General features: G+C 40.7%; 1 protein-coding gene across 1 annotated transcript in view; it reads left to right on the forward strand.

Moving 5' to 3' along the window:
* Window positions 1-18,832, forward strand: part of GRM8 (glutamate metabotropic receptor 8) — an 855,522-nt gene that overhangs the window by 971 nt on the left and 835,719 nt on the right. The window lies entirely within an intron of this gene.

Raw genomic sequence — 18,832 nt, forward strand, 5'->3', positions numbered from 1 at the left:
CATCATGTTGGACACTGTGGGGATTTTTTTCTTTTTTTTTCTTTTTTAAAAGCATGTAAATAGTTCCAAAAACCACCGTGGTTTGAATATGAAAAGGGCCCCATAAATTCATTTGTTTGTATACTTTGTTACCAGCTGGTGGTGCCATTTGGAAATGTTTACAGAACTTGCAGCAGGTTGAGTCTTGCAGCAGGAAATACATCACTGGGGACCAGCTTTTGAGCTTTTCTGCTTTGTTTTGGTTTTTTGTTTTTGATTTTGGTTTTTGTTTTTTGTTGCCCTCACTTGCTGTCCTCTCTCTGTTTCCTGCCTGCTGATGTGATGTGACAAGCTAGCCTCACACGGCTGCTGTCTTGCCGTTTCCACGCCATGATGCATTATACCCTCTGGAACTGTACCCCCAGACGAACCCTTTCTTCCCCAAGTTGCTTCTGCAGGGCAGCAACAGGAAAGGAAACCAGGACACACACTGAAGGACGGATGTGGGTGATCGGTCGCAAGAAGACCTGTGTAATTAAACATTATTTTCACGTTGAAAGTTACCATCATACCAGAAGATAATGTTCATTAGTATTTATTATACCCCAGACCGTAGAAAGGTTATGTGCTCATGCACTTGTCTACAGATCTTAAATTTTTACTTATTTATTCACTTTACATCCTGGTCACAGCCCCCTTCCCCTCCTCCAGGTTTACCTGACTCCCCATCTTCTTCTCCTCAGCGGAGGAGGAGGTGCCCCACGGGTACCAACCCATCCTGGCACAGAAAGTCACTCCAGGACTAGGCACATCCTCTCCCACTAAGGCCAGAGAAGGCAACCCAGTTAGGGAAATGGGATCCAAAGGCTCAGAACCAAAGAGGGCCCCTGCTCTGGTTGCCGGGTGACCCACATGAAGTCCAAGGCACACGGCTGCTGCGTATGTACGGGAGGGTTAGGACCAGTGCGTGCGTGCTCTTTGGTTGGTGCTTCAGTCTCAGTGAGCGGCCACGGGGCCCAGGTAAGTTCGCTCTGTATGTGTTCTTTTACGGAGTCCTTGACCCATCCAGCTCCCTCAATCGTCTCTCCAACTCTTCCGTGTGAATCCCGAGCACTGTCTGATGTCTCTGCATCTGTTTCCATCTGCTTCTAGGTGAAACCTCCCAGACGATTTATGCCAGGCTCCTGTCTGCAAGCACAGCAGAGTAACATTAACAGTGTCAGGGACTGGTTCTCTCCCAAGAGATGGGTCTCAAGTCGGGCCAGTCTTTGGTTGGCCGTTCCCTCTATCTCTGCTCTGTCTTTGTCCCTGCACATCTTGTAGGCAGGACAAATTTTGGGTCAAAAGTTTTATAGGTAGGTTGGTGTCCTTATCCCTCCACTGGAAACCCTGCCTGGCTTTAGGAGGTGGACACTTCCGTCTCCATGTCCCACACTGCTAGGAGTCTCTTTTACAGATTGTATATTCATTTACAGAACAAACTTTTTTTTTTATAAAAAATGAATTACACATATTTTTATAAACAACATATTGTTAATAGAAATTCTTTCAATTTGAAAGATCCCAAATAAATGTTTATTGGCTTGTTAATCTTCTAAGTGCAAGCATACTACTAGGCTTTAAAAGAAGACAAAACACAAAGCAAAGATACAAGAGCTCTGTGCTGCTGCTTGGCGTAATGAGTTCCTGGAGAGTATGTGAGAAAGCACTAGCAGTTACATTCTGGAAGGGGGCTAGGATAAAGAGGTAGCTTCCTTCCTGCACACAAAGTCTAGAACCATCATTTAAGATTTGAATCATGAACGAAATTTTTCTTGAACGAAAACAAAAAGAAAATGATGAAGACTTTTTTTTAGTCTGTATTTTTAATATCAGCATACAAAAATTTTGTTGTGGCATTTCCAGACCCAGTCTGTGCATGTTGGTCTTCCTTCTGCTTTCTCTTTCTTTCTGTAGCACTCTCTCTGCCCCATGTAACACCATCTTCCCACAGTAACTCCCTCTCTGTCTTCATCTCAGACACCAATGGCCCCTTCTCTAGTTTTATGAGTCATACTCACATTAACACCCACATTTATACCCATGTATAAAAGCTAAAAGCTAAGACCAGCATATGAGAGGGAACATGACTTCGGGAGCCTGTTTTGTTGTTGTTGTTGTTGTTGTTGTTGTTGTTGTTGTTGTTGTTGTTGTTCTCACTTAGTATAATGATTTCTAGCCCAGTCATTTTCCTGAAAATTTATTTTTTTTCAGAAATGAATACATTTGCATTGTATGCAAGGGCGTGTTCATTTTCCTTATCTACTAATTTGTTGATGTGCATCTAAGCTGATGCTGTTTCCTTGATATTGTGAATAGAGCAGCAATGAACACACATGTGCAAATGTCTCTGTAGGAGTATATAAACCTCATCAGATATATGAGCAGGAGAGTATATTTGGGTCATATGGTAGTTTCTAGTTTTACTTTTCAAAGAAATCTTCATGCTTATTTTACAGCGGCTGACTGAGCTTACACGTCCATTAGCAGTGAATGAGTGTTATTTCCTCATATCCTTGCCAGAATTATGTTTATTTGAGATACCCATTCTTTTTTTAAAACTTAGTATAATTTTTTACTACATCCCAACTGGCATCCTATCACTGTATCTTCCGACTCCCACCCGCCCTCTCTCTTCTACTCTATTCTTCTCCCCTAGACCTCTGACAGAAGGGGACCGGCTCCCCCATCATATGACCATAGCCTATGAGGTCTCCTCCTCAGAGCCTGCATCCCCTTCCTCTGGGTGCTGCCAGGCCTCCCCACCCATTCTTTCTTGTGGCCTTTTGCCTGTATGTTGTTCGGCTTTGTGAAGAGACAGATGGTTTAATCTGTAACTATTTATTGGGTGTTCATCATGTTAGACACACGCTTAGAACAAGATTGATCACAAAAGACTTTTCTGTGGAGAAATTTGGCCATTCCAGGCAGTGGGAGGAAAATGCTGACCTTTGGAAGGAAGGCAGAGGAAGAACAGGGCATTTGAGTGAGTGCTCACTGTGTGTGGGTGCTCAGGTATGTTGCCTGGTCCCTGGACTCTCATCCATAGCTGCACTACACCACATCCCTCCAGGATGACACAACCAGTATCTCACTAGGTTTCTGGAAAGCTATAGATCTGTAAAGCCATATTTGCATTCCATTCTTCACACCTTTAGGGCTCCTGGCTCTATATAGCCCCTATAGCACCACAGGAGACTAGAGGGAGTGTGTATTGTTTCCCCTCACAGACAAGCTGCAGTTTCTTCCCCCCTGAAATAATTAGAATGCTTAAAAGGAAAGAGGAGCAATGGAGTCTGCTTGCTCAGAATCATTCGCGTGGTTTGTTGCTTTTGTAATGATGAGACATATACCAGTTCCTTGAAGATATGGGAAATTAATGTGGCTGAGGGAAATCAAAAAAGTAGCTAGCAAAATAATGCTAGCGGTGGTCTTGTCTCAGTCCTTCATCAGAAAGGGAATAATTTAGGTCTTTTCAAAAATTTATGTGGCAATTGATCACTTGCAAAGTACTGTACTAAGTATTTTGATGTCTTAATTCACTTTATCCTCTTTAACATCCTCATTGCTGTTTCTACCTCTGATAGTGAAACAGACTCACGGGAAATCTAGACAACTTTCCCTGTTTGCAAAGCTATGAAGAAAGCTGGGTTTCAAGTTTAGCAGGAGAAACTAGGGCTTGTGTTCTCATCAACCAAATCTGCAAAAAGACATTTAATCTTCCATATTTTTCCATCTCAAAGGTTACCAGTTCACTTTAAATACTGATGTCAGCATCTTTGGATAAATAATTTGACAGAAATGGGCTTCCGTGTTCTGATTCCATGACATTAGAAATGAGATAAAGGAGGAAGCTTATTAGCTTGTATGTTCAATTGGAGGTTTGACTTGCCTTAATTAAATTTTCCAGATGAATAGAAAAAGAAATTAATACAAGGTAATATTTTACTGCACTTGACTCTTATTAGGTAAACATGATAATATCTTAGCTAAACATGTTAAATAGTTAATTTTTCCATCTATGACTATAAAAACTTACTAGTTAAAGGATCAGATAAGCCGAAGTGATCAGCAGAAGATGAGCAGCTCAAAGTTCACACTCCACAGCATGGAATTCTCTCATTCAGTAGGGCAGATTTTTACCTTACAGAACCATTACACTGTATTCAGACAACATCACCAAGTACCAGAGCCTGTAAAGAAAAAGTAACTTTCAATAAAGACACAAGAAATGCAGTAAAATATGACGAATTACCGTCTTTGCTCTTAGGATCCCTAAATTGTGCTACAAAGGTCTGGTAGTAAATATTATTTGAAGCATGTTGTGCTCCATGGTAAAGTTCCCATGAAAAATCAAATGTGAAAAGAGTGTCCTCTTGCCCTTGCTAGCTGGTTCCCAATGGATTGAAGATGGTGTCATGCCTCCTAAATGCTATGCCCATTCCTTCATGCACAGACCTGACATTGTATTATCTCATTTAATTGTGGAAATTGAGAGAATGTATAGTTTATGATGTCTTTCACTAGAATATCAAGTAGCCTGTGTGACACTCAGCTGGTGCTGAGGTTTTATTATTGTGTGGAGCTTCTTGCTCAGACCTTGTGTGGAGCATTGATTTGAGCTCAGCCAGCAGAGTGGTCAGGGAGATTTCTGTAGAATGGCAGTAGCATCCATGTATCAGCTTGAGTGTATGTGTGCATGTTGTGTATGCACATGTGTATTTGCATGTACACACTTAGACATGTTCACACACACATACATGCCATACACATACTTAGACACAATGAAATCCCCAACATGCATACAAACACACACACACACACACACACACACACACACACACACACACACACGCATGCACACACCATCACCATCACCACCCACCACCAAGACAAAAAAACAAAAAACAAAATAAGAGCAATCAACAAAACCTGCTCATTAATATCTCTCAACACCAGTAGTATCAGTTCCCCAATAAAAGACACATACTAACAGAATAAATGTAAGATCAGGATACATCATTCTGTTGAATTCAGGAAACACACCTCAACATCATAGATAGCTATTACCTGGGCATAAAAGCATGGGAAAGGCATTCCAAGCAAGTGACTCTGAAAAGCAAGCTGCTATTGCCATTTTAATATCTGAAATTAAAAGGACTTCACATCAAAATTAATAAAAAAGATAGGGAAATCTATTATGTCTGAACCAAGGAAAAATCCACCAAAAGGTCATTGCAGTTATTAATATTTATGCAGCAAACACAAGGGCACTCAAGTCTGTAACAGTAACCCTACTATGGCTTAAATCACATATTGACTTCCACTCAGTGACATTGGAAGACTTCAGTATCTCACTCTCACCAAAAGACAGGTCATTCAGACAAAAAACTAAACAGAGAAATGCTGGGGCCAACTGACATTATAAACTAAATGGGCCTAAGACATATTTACAGAAATTTCACCCAAACACAAAACAATAAACCCTCTCCTCTGTACCTCATGTAACTTTCTCCAAAATTTACCACATACCAGGACACAACACAAGCTTCAAAATATACAAGAAAATTGAAATAACACCCTCTATTCTATCTAACCAACGGGGATTAAATCTGGATATCAGCAATAACAAAACAACAGAAAGCTTACAAACCCATGGGAACTCAACAACTCATCACTACTGAAAAAATGTGTCAAAACAGAAATTAAGAAAGTAAAGACTTCCTAGAATTGAATGAATGTGAAGACACATTATACCCAAAATTATAGAACACAATGAAGGTGGTCTAAAAGCAAAGTTCATAGCACTAGGTGCCTACTTAAAAAAATTGGAGAGTTCTTATACTAGTAACTTAACTGCGTACCCGAAAGCCCTGGAACAAAAAGAATAAGTCATACTCAAAAGATATAGATGGCAAGAAATAACCAGATTGGGGCCCAAAATAAAAAAAATATAAACAAAAACAACAACACAAAGAATTATGAAAACAAAGAGTTGGTTCTTTGAGAAAAAGAAATGATTGGTAAACACTTATCCAAATTAGTTAAAAGGCAGGGAGAGAATACCTAGAATTGGAAAATCTAAAAGAAATGGATAATCTTCTCAATGTAACAATTATTGAAGTCAAATCAAGACCAGATAAGCAATTTAAACAGAACTATATCCCACTTCTGTTTAAGTGAAATAGAAGCAACATTACAAATATCTTTAAAAAGCCCAGGGCCTGGTGGTTTTAACATAGAATTCTACCAGACACTCAAAAAAGAGATAATGCCAACACTTTTCAAATTATTCCACAAAATAGAAACAAAGGAAAGATTGGCCAATTCATTTTATGATCCCACAGTTATTCTGATTCCCAAACCATATAAAGACTAAACAAAGGAAGAGAATTACAGAACAATTTCCCTATGAACATAGATGCAAAAATTATCAATAAGCTCCTTGCAAAGCAAATCCAAGAATACATCAAAATGAGCAACCACACTGGTTAAGTAGGCTTCATCCTAGAGATAACAGGCATAGTTCAATATACAAGAACCAATAAATATAATTTACCCTATAAGCAAATTGAAAGAAAAAATACACATGATCATCTTATTAGATGCAGAAAAGCCCTGTGACAAAACACAACTCCCCTTTCAAGATAGAAGTCCTAGAGAGATTAGAGATGCAAGGGCCATACCATAGCATAATAAACAAAATTTACAGGAAGAACATAGCCAGCATCAACTTAAATTGAGAGAAACTCAAAGCAATTCTGCTAAAATCAGGAACAAGATAAGGTTGTCTACTCTCGCCATAACTATTCAATATAGCACTTGAAGATTTATTTAGAGAAATAAGACAACTGAAGGAGATCAAAGAGATACAAATTGGAAAGGAAGAAGTCAAAGTATCTTTATTTGAAGATGATATAATGCTAACATAAGTAACTCTAAAATTCTACCAGGAAACTCTTGCAGATGGTAAATGCTTTCAGTAAAGTAGTTGGATATAACTCGTTCTAGATATGAATGACAGTTGGGCTGGAAAAGAGGTCAAGGGAAACAACACCTTTCACAGAAGCCTCAAAAAATGTAAAATGGGGCAATGCTAACCAAGCAAGTAAAAGACTTGAGAGATGAAAATTTTACAACATTGAAGAAAGAAATTGAAGAAGATAAAAGAAAGAAGATGAAAAGACCTCCCATGTTATGGTTCATTAGGAGATAATACATATGTACACCCTACCAAAAGCAATCTACAGATTTAATGCAAAATTCTAAGTCTTCAAAGTTCTTGAAAGGACAGTTTTCAGCTTCATATGGCACACACACACACACACACACACACACACACACACACACACACACACACACACAGGCTAGCTAAAAATAAACCCCCAAAATAATCCCAAATAATAAAAGAACTGGTGAGGATACCATTATACCCACTTTCAAGTTGGACTATAGAACTATACTATTTAAAATGAGCATGGTATTGGCACAAAAACAGACATATTGATAAAAAATCTAACTGAAGACTCAAACATAAATTCACATACCTCTGGACACCTGATTTTTTGATAAGGAGGCCAGAAATACACTCTGGAAAAAAAAAGCAGCATCTCCAACAAATGGTGCTGGTCAAACTGGACAGTTGTATGTAGAAGAATCCATAGATCCATATTTAGCACCCAGCATAAAAACTGAACTCCAAGAGTATAAAAGACCTCAACATAAAACCAGAGACACTGAACCTGATGGAAGAGAAAGTAGGGGAATTGTAGGCATAAGGTTATCGTTTAATCCAAATGCTGATTTCTGTATCCCCCATATTTGGTTGTAATCCTTGTTCTGAGAATCTCCTGTCTCAATGTTGTATAAACATTGCTCTCCAATTGTCCCCTGATATGTCAATAAAGCAGCTTACAGCCAATTGCTGAGCAGGGGAGAGAATAGGGCTGGACTTCCTGCCGGCCAGGGGAGGAGGAGCTAGAGGAAGAATTCAGGCTGGGCCCTGAGCATAACTGTAACAGGCAACAGCGTTGAATTCATTGGACCAGGAAGTGAGTTTCTAAACAAAAGCACTGTTAGCAGAAGCACTAAGATCAATAATTGATAAAGAGGATCTTGTGAGTCAGAAAAGCTTCTGTTTAAGAAAGCACACCACAGTTCTGACAAAATGGCAGCCTACAGAATGGGAAAAGCTTTTCAACAACTACACATCTGATAGAGAGCTAATATTTAACATATATAAGGAACTCAAGAAACTAGATATCAATAAAACAGCCCAATTAAAAAATGGAGTACAAACATACTCAAAGAATTCTTCAAAAGGGGAAAATTATATGGCTGAGAAACACTTAAGGAAATGTTCAATATCTTTAGCCATCAGGGACACACGTATCAAAACCGCTTTGAGATTTCACTCACTCATCAGAATGCTGGTGAGGATGTGGAGTAAGAGGAATACTCATGCGAAGCTGGTGGGTGCTCCTTGTACAGCTACGATGGAAACTAGTGCGGCAGTTTCTTAGGAAGATGGAAATCCATCTAACTAAAGACCCAGCTATATGACTCTTGGGAATATACCCAAGGGACACTTACTTAATCCTACTGCAGAGGCTCTTTATTCGCTGAACCACGTTCATTGCCTGAGATTGGAAACAACTTGGATAACCCTCAGCAGAAGAAAGGATAAAGAAAATGTGCTACATTTATACAATGCAGTACCACTCAGATTTGCCCTGTCTACAAGAAGTTTAGGGATAATGATGGAGCAGAGATAGAGGGAATGGGAAGGCAATGACTGGCCCGATTGGAGACTCACTCCGTGGGAGAGACAACCCCTGACACTACTAATGACACTCTGTTATGCTTACAGACAGGAGCCTAGCATAGCTGTCTTTGAGAGGCTTCACCCAGCAGCTGATGGAAACAGATGCAGAGACCAACAGCCAAATAATAGGCTAAACTCAGGGAGCTTTGCGGAAGAGTGGGAGGAAGGACTGAGGGAGATAGGTTGGTCAAGGACACCACCAGAAGACCTATAGAGTAAGCTAACCTGGCTCCATGCGGCTCAAGGAGACTGAATTCCTAATGAAAGAGCATGCACAGGCTGGACCTAGAGCCCCTACACATATACAGCCGAAGTGCAGCTTGGTCAACACGTGTGTCCCCTAACAATGGAAGTAGGGGCTGTCTGTGACTCTGCTGCCTGCCGTTGGCTCCCGTTCCCCTAGTCAGACCTCCGTGGGAAAGGACATAGTTAGTTATACTGTGGCTTGAGATGCCAGGGTGGGTTGGTACCCCTGGGTTGGGGGGGGTCTCCCCTTCTCTGAGAAGGAGAGGAGCATTTGGGGGAAAGGGACAGACGTCATACTGGGAGAGGAAGAGGGCTGGAATCAGGCTGTGAAGTGATTAAATAAAAAACTAAAGGAAAAAAAAAACCAAGCTGGGTGTGGTGGAACATGCTTGCAATCCCAGCACTCAGGGAGGTAGAGGCAAGTGGACCTCTGAGTTTGAGGCCAGCCTGGTCTACAAAGTGAGTCTGGGACAGCCAAGGCAGCACAGAGAAATTCTGTCTTGAAAAACAAAAACAAAAACAAAAACAAAAAAAGGAAAAAAAAAGAATGAAATCATGAAAGTCATAGGTAAATAGATGGAATTAGGGAAAAAAAATACATTGAGTGAGGTATCCTAGACACAGAAAGCAGATATGTCATATACTTGCCTATATGCGATATTATCTGTTAGGTAAATGATAACCAAGTTACAGTCCATAGGACCACAGAGATTAGATGCAGGGTAAGGTGGGATGGGGACAATGGTTTTCATTAGGAAAGGGAAATGGAAGAGACAGCTATGGATGGAGGGGTCTGGAATGGGAGGACCAAGTGGAGAAGGGGAGGGGAGAGAGGGACAAGGGATGGAATAGAGAGAGAGACAGCTAAGACTAGAGACCATCTGAGGAGTCGTATGGAAACGTAACACAGTAGAAACCTCACAAAATATATGCATATATGAAGATGATTGAAGTGAAATTGCCAAATAATGGGAAAAACAAGTCCCCAGCTGGCCACCTCTTGTCACCAAATGAAGTTCCAGCACCAGGATATGGTTATGTCTAATTTAGTTGTTGGCCAAAGGGGTCCCCATGGGAATTGTCTACCAATCCAGGCTGCTGCGAAGACTACAGGCTGCTCTCCACAAACCGAAGGCAACATCTACACGACTCATCGCATATGGAGACGTTGCGCTGGTGCCTACACGGATCTCTCACACCTGTGTTCTAGTGTCTTTGGCACAGGAAGGTAATTCTGCATGCTACCAAGAGAGAAGTGTAACCAAAAATTCAGTCCCAATACCTTTGAACGACAGTGCTGTCTGTCTTACCTGCATGATATGCTAGGCCAACAGTGGTGCAAAGCCTGAGAAAGCTGTGACCAATACCCAGTGCTGCTTGGGTGACCAAGAACTGAGACTACATAATTATGGGACCTTGGGTAAAATCAAATACTGCTGATATATATATATATATATATATATATATATATATATATAAAATGACTTTTAATGTCATTGTTCTATACCCATAGATCAGTGTCTTTCTCAGCAATTGGAAGAGATGCTTCTTCCTGCAGCAGATGGGATCAAGCACCAAGACCCACAGCCAGACATTATGTGGAGAGTAACAGGCCTTGGAACCCTTGGCCCTAAATGGGATGTCTCCATCAAATTCCCCCTTTCAGGGCTCAGGAAATCCTGTGGTAGAGAGGAGGCAGAAAGAGTGGAAGGGTCATAGGAGATGGAGGTGAGCAACAAAACAAGACCCTTTTAATCAACATGAGCAAAGCTCATATGAACTCACAGAGGCTGAGGCCTGTGCCTGTGTGCACCAGGGGCCCTGGGTATGTGTCGTAGCTTCCAACTGAGTGTTCTTGTGGGACTCCTGAGGGGGCTAGCTAATAGGCTTCTGATTCTTGTGTTTTCTCATTAGGTTCCTTCATTCTGTTTGTTTGGCTTGTCTAATTCTGATGTGCCAGTTTCTGTTATATTTCATTATTATATTAAGTCCTAAAAGTCTGTTTTCTAATGAGAAACAGAAATGGAGTGGATCTGAACGGCAGGGGCAATGGGTAGAGCTGGGAACAGTGGAGGCAGGGAAGCTGTAATCAGAATACATTATGTGAGGAAAATAATCTATGTTTCAATATAAGGAAAAAAGAAACTAAAATGTATTTCACTATGAAAATGAACAAGTATTTTTTTTTACATTTTTTACATTTTACACTTAAAATTTTTACATTTGTGTGTGTGTGTGTGTGTGTGTGTGTGTGTGTGTGTGTGTGTGTGCAATGCTTAGGGAGTGGAAGGGACAGAGAGCTAGAATAAAATGTAGAAGGATATAATGTCAAGACAAGCAATATCTTCTAAGACAACGAAGGAGATAGTCAATGGATTCATAAAAGTGGACTTTCAGGATGTTACTGTATTTTGTGCCTGTGCATTTAAGACACACAGAATAAGGTTTTATTTTTCATTACTGTGTACCTCAGCATAATTTTTTTTTGTCTGTAGTATATGGCCCAGTACATATCTAATCATAGATTAGCTAACTCTATCCTTTTCTTTTCCTATGTACCACCAATGTCAATGAATAGCAGATACTGAAAAAGAGACAACACAAGGCTAAATGCAACAAATCAACAAATCTGAGTACACTTACAAGTAACAACTTTACAATTCTTTATTGTTGCAAACTGCAGCCTTGGGAAATTGTTTCTGGATTCTCAAATTCTTTCAAGGAGTTAATATCTGTTTTGATTTGTCCCCACTCCTTCCCTTCCCTTCCCTTCCCTCCTTTCAATATTTAGTTTTTTCTTTTATTGAAAATGGACCCTCTTATTTTTTTAGAAATAATATAAATTTATTATACCCTCAAAGTCTGTTTTTTATTAATTTATTCATATTATATCTAGATTGTTAGCTCTTCCCCTGTTTCCTCCCATTCTTCCCTCCCTCCCACTTCCCCCCTTCTCCCCTCCCCTATGTCTGTGATTGAGGGAGACCTCCTCCCCCTATATATGCTCTTAGGATATCTAGTCTCTTCTTGGTAACTTGCTATCCCTCCTCTGAGTGCTGTCAGGCCTCCCCATCCATAATACATCTTGGTTGTAGTTTCCCTTCCCTCTCCTCCTTCCAGTTCCTCTCCACCTCCCGTCTTCTTTCTGTCATTAGAAACAAACAGACTTCTAAGAGATAACAACCAAACACGGCACAGTTAAATATTGTGGATCATAAATATTGTGGTTGGAGAGATGGATCATCAGCTAAGATCACTGGCTGCCCTTCCAGAGGTCCTGAGTTAAATTCCCAGCAACCACATGGTGGCTCACAGCCATTTATAATGTGATCTTCTTCCCTCTTCTGGCATGCAGGTGTACATGCAAAGAAAGAACTCACAAAAAATAATATAAGATAAAGCAAAAACTACCATATCAAAGTTGGACACAGCACCCCAACAGGAGGAAAAGAGTCCCAAGAGCAGACACAAGAGTCAGAGACCCACTTGTTCTCACAACCAAGAGTTCCAAAAAACGTACTAAGCTAATAGTGCTAACATATACAGAGGACCTGGCGCAGGCCTGTGCAAGCCCCGGGCTTGCTGCTTCATTCTCTGTGAACTCATACGCGCTTTGCTTAGTTGATTCTGAGAGAACTGTCCTCCTGATGTCCTTCATCCCTTTCATTTCTCCTCCTCTCCTGTGAGATTCCCTGAGATCTGAGGGGAGAGGTTTGATTGAAACTTCCAATGTAGACTCCCTCTCCACATAATGCCTGGCAGTGGTCTCTACATCTGTTCGCATCTACTGCCAGAGGAAGTCTTTTATTGATAATGACTGGATAAGGCGTTGGTCTATTGTTATAGCAGAATATCATTAGGAGTCATTTTATTAATTATTTTTAAACTGTTAGTATTTGGTTTTATCCTAGATCTCTGGGATATCTTGTCTCTCTGGTTCTTGGTTACCCAAACAGTGTCAGGTATGGGTCCCTTCTCCGGGAGTGGCCTTTAGATCAGATCAGACATTGGTTGGCTGCTACCACACATTCTGTGCCACGATTGCCCCTGCACAGTTTGCAGGCAGGACAGATTGTAGGTCAAAGGTTCTGTGACTGATGGTGTCCACACTTCTCTTTCAGTAACCTGCAGATGCCTCCCTGCACTAAAGAGACTAGAACGTAGCAGTGAGGGCTCCATGTAGGCACCAGCTCAAATTCTCCATGTTAAATGAGTTGAGTTCTCATCAATGCAGCCCTGCTGTCAGTTTTTGGAGAGTAGCATTTTATCTTAGCAACATCCTGGGTTATTTGGGGGCTCTCATGGGAGCCCCTCAGGCAACATGTCAGTTGAATGCACCCTAGTTTCACCTGTGAAAGCCTTGCCTGGCTACAAGAGGTGACCAGTTGACACTGTATCCCACATTACTAGGAGTCCTCATTTGACTCCATTTCATAGATTCAAGAAGTTTCCACTGCACTAGGTAGGATGGAGTATCCTTTGTTTATATGCCCAAGACTGGTATAGCTGGGTCAATTACCAACTTTCTGAGGAATTGCCATAGTGATTTCCATAGTGGATGTACACGTTTGCACTCCCACTGGCAATGGGAAAGTGTTTCCCTTGCTCCAAATCCTTACCATCATGCGTTGACACTTGTATTATTGATCTTAGCCATTCTGACAGGTAAAAGATAGAATCTCAAAATAGCGTTTGTTTACATTGTCTTTTCTTTTTCTCCTCCTCCTCCTCCTCCTCCTTCTTTTCTTCTTCTTTTTTCTTCTTCCTCTTCTTCTCCTCCTCCTGCTTCTCCTCCTCCTTCTTTCTTCTTCTATGTAGCCTTGGCTATCCCAACTGGCCTCAAACTCACAGAGAGTCACCTGCCTCTGCCTCCAGAGTGCTGGGATTAAAGTGTTTGTCACCTCGCCTGGCATGTTTACATTTTTCTGATGGCCTAAGGATTTGAACATTTCTCTAAGTGTTTCTCAGCCATTTGAGTTGCCTCTGTTGAGAGTTATGTTTAGATCTGTACTCCATTGTTAAATTGGATTATTTAGTTTATTGTGTCTAGTTTCTTGAGTATAAGTGTGTGTGTGTGTGTGTGTGTGTGTGTGTGTGTGTGTGTGTGTGTGTGTGTATAGTGGGTATTAGCTTTCTGTCAGATGTGGAGTTAGTGAAGTTATTTGTCCATTCTGTGGGCTGCTAATTTGTCCTATTGACAGTTTCCTTTGCTTTACAGAAACCTTTCAGTTTCATGAGGTTCCGTTTATTAATTGTCAATCTTAGAGCCTAAGCTATTGGTGGTCTGTTCAGTGAATTGTTTCCTGTGCCAGTGCATTCAAGATTATTCCCCAGTTTCTCTTCTATAAAGAATAGTGTATCTGATATTATGTTGAGGTCTTTGGTTCACTTGTACTTGAGTTTTGTGCAAGATAATAGACATGGATTCATTTGTGTTCTTTTACATGCCAACATCCAGCTTAACCAACCACCATTCATTGAAGATACTTTCTTTTCTCCTGTGTGTATTTTTTATTTCTTTATAAAAAAAAACCCCAAGTGTTCATTTTTATTGTTTTCTAGAAAATCTTTAATTTCTGTTGACACATTTTTCAGTCAGTACTGAGGGGTTCAGTTTTTATGAGTTTGTTGTTTATATTCAGCTTTAATCTGTGGTGTTCTGATAGGATGCAGGAAGCAACTTCAATTTTCTTGTATATATATTGAGGCTTGTTTTGTGTCTGAGTATGTGGTCAATTTTGGAGAAGGTTCCATGAAGTGTATTTTCTTTTGTGTTTAGATGAAGTGTTATATAAATATCTGTTGAGTCCATTTTGTTTATAACGTCTGCTAGCTTCAGTATTTTTATTTTGTTTACTTTTTGTCTGTATGACCTATGTACTGGCAAGGGCAGGTATTGAAGTCTCTCTCCGTCACTGTGTGAAGGTCAAATTTGGGGCATAGATGTTAAGAACTGAACTGTTATCTTGGTGAATTTTTCCTTGGGTGAGTATGTAGTGTCCTTCTCTATCTCTTTTGATTAGTTTTGGTTACTGGATACACTAGCTTTCTTGTTAGGTCCATTTGCTCAGAATATCTTTTTCCAACACTTTACCTTGAGGTAATGTTTACTCTTGATGTCAGTCTGTGTCCTTTTCTTAGGTAATTGAGACCATTGATACTGAGAGACATCAATGACCAATGATAGTTGATACCTGTTATTTTACTGTTGTTGTTGGTGGCCAGTGTATGAGTGTGTGTGTGAGTGTGTGTGTGGGTGTGTGTGTGCTTGCACACCTGCTTGCATGTTCTTCCCTTCTTTTGATTTGATTGAGCTGATGTGAGGTTATTTATTCTCTGTGTTTTCATGCATGCACCTAATCTCTTTAGGTTGGAATTTTCTTCTATCACCTTCTGTATGGCTGGATTTTGTAAAAGTGCTTTTATTTGCCAGATGCAACTGTTGTCGTGGAGGCTTACTCTCTCCATCTGCTAACCAAGGCCCACACTTGGAAGCTTCTAGCCTCCATAAAATATGGTCTAGAAAGTTTTCAGCCTCTGAGACTTACTGCTGAATAAACTCACACTTTCTTAGTTCTTTCCTGAACTCTGGATGGCTGGTTCAACTCAGCAAGAAAAGTGGAACTCAGTGAGATTAGATATCTTGTTCAATTAAAAGGGGCCGGTAAGATGGAATGACAGGGCATATCCTATAAGACTAGACAATGTAGGTCCTAGAAACAACAGATTATTTAAAAAAAACAGTGCTAAGTGTAGGACACATTTTTAGAAGTCATTGTTCAGAGACCCCTCAGAGACACCCAAAGCAATACAGGCTAGAACAACTGGTAAGACCCTAGTTCTGTAAAAACCACACACCTAAGATGTACAATATAGAGAAATCAATCTAAAACTGAGCTAGAAGATTGCTCCCTGCTGGCTGGCTCCACTGTGCAGGTTGCTGTGCAAGGAAGGCATTGATAGTTTAGCCTAGCTGTGAACTCTGCAAACTGTCATACTAACTCGCCAGGAGAGATGTGCCCATTGATGTAATTGGTGCCATTGCAGTTATGGGGGTAACCAACCGTTCCCTAATTGAATTTGAGGTTTGTTATAGAAACCACCTCCTAAATATCTATGTTTATACTCACAAAGGCTCTCTCAACTTTAAATAGAAAGGCTTATCCTTGCAGTAAATGGAGATAAATGCAAAGACCCACAGCTGCACTAGATGCTGAGAATAAAGGACGTTTAAGGGTTCAGCTCTAGACAAGAAAATTATACCATCCCCTTAAGGCTCAGAGAACATTGTGGAAGAAAAGATAGAAAGAATATAAGAGCCAGTGGATGGGGTAAGGGGCTTAAAACAGAACATCTAAGGGCTGGAGAGATGTTTCAGCCATTAAAGGCTAAGCTCATAACCAAAATTCTCAAAAAGAACATCTAAGCAAGACACAACTGTAGCTACCACAAAACTGGTAAGAATAGCTATGGATATTCACATTGGGTTAAACCTTCCTAACAATCATCTAGGGACACACACACACACACACACACACACACACACACACACACACACACCCTGTATTCTGGTGACTCACTTCCCCATCCTTTTACATTGGCTTTCTAGTCCCACCAGCCTGTACATTTCTTTCTTCTACTAGGTTTAATAAGGATAGTTGATTTGTTTTCCTTATAAAAATTTTATGAGGAGGTAGGGAGGGTAATGGGCTGGGATACTGCGGTGGGGGGTAGGAAGGAGGACCAGCAGAGAGAACTGAAATCAGTGGGGGCATCTTTGGGTCAGGGGCAGCTCCCAGGAGCCTATGGGAGTGAGCCTAGCTGAGACTCCTAGCATACAGGAATATGGTGCCTGAAGCTGCCACCTCTTGTAGGCAGGTAGGACTTCCAGTGGAGAGGGGGGCGGGCACCAACCCATTTACAAAACCTTCAACCCAAAATTTGTTATGCCTACAAGAAATGTAGGGATAAAGATGGAGCAGAGATTGAGAGAATGACAAACCAATGACTGGTCCAATTTAAGACTCACTCCATGGGAAAAAGCCAACCCCTGACACTACTAATGATACTCTGTTATGCTTACAGACAGGAGCCTAGCATAATTGTCTTTGAGAGACTTCACCCAGCAGCTGATGGAAACAGATGCAGAGACCAACAGTCAAACCATAGGCTAAACTCAGGGAGCTTTGTGGAAGAGTGGGAGGAAGGACTGAGGGAGATGGAGGGGTCAAGGACACCAAAAGAAGACCTACAGAGTAAACTAACCTGGGCCCATGTGGGCTCACAGAGACTGAACCACCAACCAAAGAGCATGCACAGGCTGGACCTAGAATAACTACACATATATAGAAGTGCAGCTTGGTCACCATGTGGGTCCCCTAACAATAGGAGTAGAGGCTGTCTGTGACTCTGCTGCCTGCCTTTGGATCCCTTTCCCCTAGCTGGGCTGTCTTTTCTGGCCTCAGTGGGAGAGAATGCGACTTGAGAGGGTGGTTTGGTACTCCTGGGGGGGGGGGGAGCTTTTTTTCTCTGAGAAAAAGTTGAAGGGGAAATGGGGGAGGGTGGCATAAGGATGGGAGTGAGAGAAGAAGAGGGAGCAGGCTAGGATCAGGCTGTAAAATGATTAAATAAATAAATGAATGAATAAAAAATAAAACAATTAAAAGGGTAATTCACCTACCACCATGTTAGGCTCCAGCTGGAAGGCACTATGTATAAATGAGAAAGCCCTTACCAGATACTCTGTCTTTGGGTTCCATTGATATGACTGTCATAGGCTTCAGACCCATAGGAGATAAATTCCTATTGTTTGTAAGTCATATATTTTGTTATAACAGCCTGAAATGACTAGGACATAGCAAAGGATTCCAGAGAGATGAACTATATATTATTAAATTTGCAAGTAAAAGAAACTAATATGAAGGAAATGGGAGAAGAATTATTTAGATATTGTTGATTAGAGTGCATTGATGGAAAAAATTAATTGATAGTAAGCAATGTGATATTCATTTTGGTTTTTGTTTTTGGGTCCTTGCTCATCCGGTGCTTCTTAAGATGCACCACTCAGACTTGCATGTGTTCAGATATTTCCTAAGCAATATATTAAAACTAATATCTGCTCAACCCCAGAGGTGCTCACTAAGTAAGTCTGTGGACCTCAAAAATCTACATTCTCAACAAACTTTTCAGTGATGGTTTTGTCAAGCAGAGGTGACCCCAAGATGACAGCCTGCAACCTGGCCCCAAGGCTTGTAAACAGAAAAAAAAAGTGACTTCAGGGATGCATCAAATCTCTGAGATGTTCAATATTTAAATTTTTAGACTTTTCTCTAAAAAAAAAAGTGGAGAATTATGTTATATTAAGACATTCAAATTGGCTTAACAGCTCTCTCTAGGGAGCCTTTGCCATTTGGCTGGTTAGTGTCTGGAACCACGGAAGGGTAGTGAGTGAAATATGCAGTCCTTGGCTGCGACGTGCCTTCTGGAAATATTTCTTGGCTCAAAATGCAAATGAAAGCTAATAATTATTCTGCCTACATTACTAAGCCTAAGCATTAATGTCTTCAGCATCCATGTTTTTAAGCCACTATCCCAAGTTCTGTCTGTGAGGAGTCTGGAGAGGTGAGAACACTGAAGAAGTGCCTTATTGTGTAGAAAACACCTTCCTTGAATTTTCTTTGTTATCAGCATGTAGTTGGGAGATATATCTCAACAAAGATGTGATTAAAGGGGGTGCCTAAAAGA

This window comes from Acomys minous (assembly GCF_964271855.1).
Source record: "Acomys minous genome assembly, chromosome: 6".
Classification (NCBI taxonomy): Eukaryota; Metazoa; Chordata; class Mammalia; order Rodentia; family Muridae; genus Acomys; species Acomys minous.